This window comes from Hakea prostrata, chromosome 9, assembly GCF_041222555.1.
Source record: "Hakea prostrata isolate BN-2017 chromosome 9, UWA_Hpros_2, whole genome shotgun sequence".
Lineage (NCBI taxonomy): Eukaryota > Viridiplantae > Streptophyta > Magnoliopsida > Proteales > Proteaceae > Hakea > Hakea prostrata.
Window position 1 is genome coordinate 29,329,693 of NC_142608.1, and position 5,370 is coordinate 29,335,062.

Genomic DNA, 5,370 nt, shown 5'->3' on the forward strand with positions numbered 1-5,370 from the left:
GTGCAGGAAAATTTCTGAACCATTCCATGCCTTCGTATTTATGTTGATGTACACGTGTTTGCTGCCACGCCTTGTTGACCAATGGTTCGTTGCCAAATAGGAATGACAGTGTAATGCGAAAGCGTCCGTTGAGACCAGAGTCACGAGACAAAGATACGTAGCATTACAATTGACATATTTATCCCTTAGAGAAAGGCGAATTTACTTATCCCGTAAATTTTCAGCATTACAATTGACAATTGACATGTTTGGAAATGATTCTCAGCGAGAAACAGTTTTTAGTGTGCCTGTTTCCTCAATTTTGCTTCAGTAGTGCCTCATTAATGTGCTTGACCGTGCAGTCAGCCGTCCGATTTAAAAAAATCAAAATATACAACGGTTCAAGCATAACCCAAAGGTTCAAGTTGGGCAGTTCGACTCAATTGAGAGGGATACGTTTTATATACAATCCAAAACATTATATACGATTACAAATTTTGAAATCAAAATATACGATTTTTCAAAATCTTTTGAAAAACACAAAACCCAAACTGTTCAGCTCCAAACCTCATTTCGTGATATCGATAGAAGCTCTTGGAGAAGAAGAAGAAGAAGAAGTAGTAGCAGTTTGAAGAAGAAAACACCCTAATTTCATTTTGGGCCCTGATTTCAGAGAAAGCTTTGCAGATATTTTGTGTTCCTAATCTCGACTTCCTCTGAAGACGAAGAGTCTTTCGTTGCTACTTCGCTCTATCTCTCTCTAACCCTCGTTGTCGCTCTCTCTCGGTCGACCTTCTGAGCACTGCTCGTCCCTCTTTGTCTCTCGCTGTTTCTTCATCACCTCACTCCGTCATGCTCTTTCTTCCTCGTCCAGCAACACCACCGCCCACTCAATTTTGATGGTTATGTTGTGACTAAGCTGGAACAACACATACTCAGTGTTAGAAAACAAGTGATTACTGAGGCTAGCTCAGGTTAGTGTTTCTGACCATGTTCTCATTGTTGCTTTCTCCATTTTATAGTCTTTCGATTTTTTTTTCTTGAGTTTATTTATGAAGAAAATTGTAATGCACGATTCAGTTGACACCAGTATTAGCGGAGACAATACACCAACAACAATGAAAGCGAGGTTATTAGATGCTATTCGTGATAAATTCTTTGGATTTTCAAGAACTGGTAGACAGCTGCTTAGTGGAGATGCTTTTGATCCATTAAGAGTGAGTTTGAGCTATCATTGTGGTTTTTTCATTGTTAGATTAGTCTGTCATCCTTGAATGTTTACTCTGGTTTGGCTTGAGTGCATCATGGAGCTAGGTAGTAACGAATACCATTGTTTGGATTCTCTAATGTTGTTTGCCTGTAGTTTATTAATTGATTGATCATTGGATTGGAAAATCATTTTGTGGTGGGTTTGACTCCACTTGGATTGTGTTTTTGCTCATAAACATAAACTTGTTTATGGAATGCAGAATCAGATTTAGCAATTCCTCACTGCTTGTCGTTGTGATTTGTTTTGGTTGAGTTGGACAGGTATGATCGGTTTTGTTATAAACTTCTTTCCTTATGTTTCTTCAATTGAAAGTTTAAACTTCAGATACTTCAATTGTATGTAAACTACTTTGCTGTTGAATTATGACGACTTGAAACATAATTATGTGTTCATCAGTAGAACTCTGTTGCTACACTCTTTTATCCATTAAAAATAAGTAGAAATGTTGCTTACATATCTGAACAACAATAATAGCAGCAACTAATGGGGTCAACTACGCGTGTCCAAGCAATGAAAACACTCCCATGAACATCCCAAGCATCCATTGGACAAGACCATGCTGCCTCAAATGATTCTTTCAAGACTTGTCATGTATAGGGCTTCCCTTAACTCTAGTTTGATCAGTACTTTCATATGCTTCTTAGACTTGATAACTACTACCAAAAGTCCTCACCATGTATCATATTTGGGTGCATTTCAACAACACAACATCATAGAACAACTAAATAGTGTCGGCCACACATATCCATCCTCTTGGATCCGCTCTATTTGAAGTCATACATGGTATGAGCCTATGAGGCTTAAGCTAACCATGTCTTCCCTCATTACCTCTCATATGATTCTTTTAGGTCTATTTTTGGCTTTTGGGGTTCTCTCAATCTCAAGTCACTCCTCTATACTGAGGCATTTGGAGGCCTTCGTTATACTTGGCTATGCAACCTCAAAAGCGACTCTCTAAGTTTATCATGGACCATAGCTACTCCAAACCCAGTTCTATTGTGGTCGTTCCTTACATCATCCTTGTAGTTTCTTTACTCTTAAATCTTAACATCCTCATCTCTATTAGACATGATTTTTTAATATTACACTTCTTAACAGCTCAACACTCCACTCTGTACATGCTGATTAAGAAATATGACCCTCAACATAATATTGAAATGGTTATAGTTTCTCTAAAGCTTAGGTAATGCATGGATGAACCTTAACATAATGTTTTTGCTTTTCCTGGATGAGTCAACCAATCTAAGACGAGGTACCATGGTGTATCCTCTTTGTGGATGAGATAGTAACTTGGCTTGACAGCTACTTGACGCTTTGGTAGAGTGTGGAGATCGACTTTGGAAATAAATGGTTTCAAAATTAGTAAACCTAAGACAAAGTGTGTGATATGTAACTTTGGTCATAGTAGGATAGGTAATGACATGGAGCAAATTGAGGAGAAAGAGGGATATCACCAATTACTATTGAAGATATCTAGGGTCTATATACCCAAAGAAGGTAACACAGATGACAATTTCACAAAGAATTAAAACAAGACGGATGTAAGGGAGAGGTGTATCTGGAACCCAATGTGATTGACACATTCCTCTAATGCTTAAAGGAAAGTCCTATAGGCTGCTGCCTGACTTGCTATGATTATGAGGCAGAATGTTAGGCATTAAGAAGTGTCTTATGTCAAATTGAGGAAAAAACATATTAGGGCTGATCTTGGAGTTGCCTTGATACGCGTGAAGCTCTGACAATGTCCTCTTGTGTTGTTTGGCCATTTGCAATGTAGGCTTGGGGACGCCCTAGTAAGGAGTTATATGATTCCAATTGAAGAAGCTAAAAGATCTAGGATTGGCCTAAAGTGCCTTATGATGAGGTTGTGAAGAATACATGCATAGTTAATACAAATTCAGGTAAGGCCTGTTAGAGGGCAAGGATTCATTTTGTTGATGCCATGTAGGTGATATTTTCCTGATGTACTGGGCTATTCCCTCTCCCTTATGATTTTTGTTTGCTCTTCTTTTTTTCTTCCTTCTGCATTTTATTTCCCTTTGTGTGGACCTAGGTTTTCCTTATTTGGTTTTGAAAGGATCCATGTAGCTGGCCCCATTTAGTTGGGATAAGGCTTAGTTTGTTGTTGATTTTTTGTTGTATTGTTTTATTCATTTGTAAGATTTGAAAAAACTAATCAGATCATGCTCTTCTACACACTCAAAATTGTTAAAATCACTTCTATCTTATTTAAGATTTAAGGTTGCAGTAAGGTTACCTCATTTTGGATTATGTAGTTTTCTTTCTTTTTCATAATACTGAGTTCACGCAATAAGTTATTAAATGTACAACGTGAGAACATTGTCTCCTTGACATCATTAAAACTCCTAAAAGCTGCAGTAAGGTTACCTCATTTTGAGTTTTATAATGATTATTTGGTCCAGTATTTGGGAAATAGAAATACTACCCCTCATCTCATGGCTTGAATACACACACAAATTTGTTTTTCCTTCTAGAATGCTTAACTTCAAAGATAGCCTATCTTTTTCTCTATATGAGTTTGCCACTTGTACAGCTCTCACATTAGTTATATGATTATGGTGGAAAAAGAAGAGCCGAATGGTCCTCTACTTCTCTTTTCTCTTAAATTTGTTTCAAGCTAATTTAAGATCAGATGCGAAGATTTTATTGCAGCATGTGGATAGATTCTATAGCCTTGGGTCTTGTTTTGTTCTATTATCAGTTGTTTTCAAGATTTTTGTAGCAGTTATGGTTGGCGAACAGGGTTTTCTATTAATTAAAAAAAAAATTTGGGGTGGGGGGAGGAGGGGGGATAAATGGCTTGGCATACAAGATTGGTCTCCATAGATCTTCTTTTCTTTTTTGTCAATTGATTATGAAGTTAGTTTTGTAGTTTCCTTCTCATCATATCAGTTCTTACTTCTGATTCCTTTCCTGGCATGAAATCTTATATTTTCCAACTAGGGATTTACTCAAGCTTTAAAAGTAACTATTCGATTTCAAATCTGCTTCAGTGTTAAATATCTGGTTTTTGTTCTGAACCTTCATGTGGTTTCGCTAATTGGTTTTTGTTTTGATTTATTATAGTCCTATTGTGAGTTTGATGTCATATTCTACTATTTTAAGATCAGATGCGATTCTCTTGCAGCATATTAATCATATATCATTGCTGAAAGTTGTTGGTTTTTGATACTCTTAATTGACAATTTTGCTACTGTCAATCGCATCAGTGCGGTTGACAATAGAAAAATTGCTTAATTGCGGGTTTGAATCCCACATGAATAATTGGTAATAAATTTATAACTTCTAATAGTTTGATTAAAATAACCGTATTCTTAGTGGGATAACGTATTAACTTTCAGATCAGTCCATTGGATCAAACTCGTCTTTTGAAGTGTTGTAGTAGACAACTAAAGTGGCATCAGATCAACTAAAGTGTTCCCGATAAAACACATTGTCCATTATTTCAAATCTAGTCCTAGATCTTTCCTTATGTTATTCATTTTTTTTTTAAGTTTGTTGCTGAACTGAAACTCCATCGGATCATACAATCTGGCTTGCAGATTGGTTAGAGCTTTTACTATGTTATCTTCTACTTTTGTCGCATTTAGTGACTTTAAAATGTCATTTCTTTTTGGGTCTGAAAGATGTTTATTGTCATACTGTTTTTGTGTTTTGAACTTCCTTTATTATTTGCTTTTGATAGCTGATGATGCTGTGGATGTACTTTAGCCCAGGGTAAGATGAGTGATAGTGCAAATAAATGTTTTATGACTTAGAGAATCTAGTTATGTACCTTTAGTATACCATTATGGTCAACTAACAGGTGGATTGCTGAAGAAGTGGGTCCTCATTCTAAGAAACTTAAATGCTGATGTTGTTCTACAATTTGTGGATATTTTATCACTTCATTTGTGAATGTTTAGAACTTAAACTACTTCACTTTGATACTTTTTAAATTTTTTGCATGTTTTTTTGTTAATGGTTCGTAGTTGAACTTGTTAGGGTTTGTAAATTTAAAGCATTTTGGTTTTAAGATTAGAGGGTTCTTTCCCTCTCTTTGTGACGTGTTGAGGTTGGGTGGATGCTTGGCACATGGGTGTGGAAATGTTTGTCTTTAA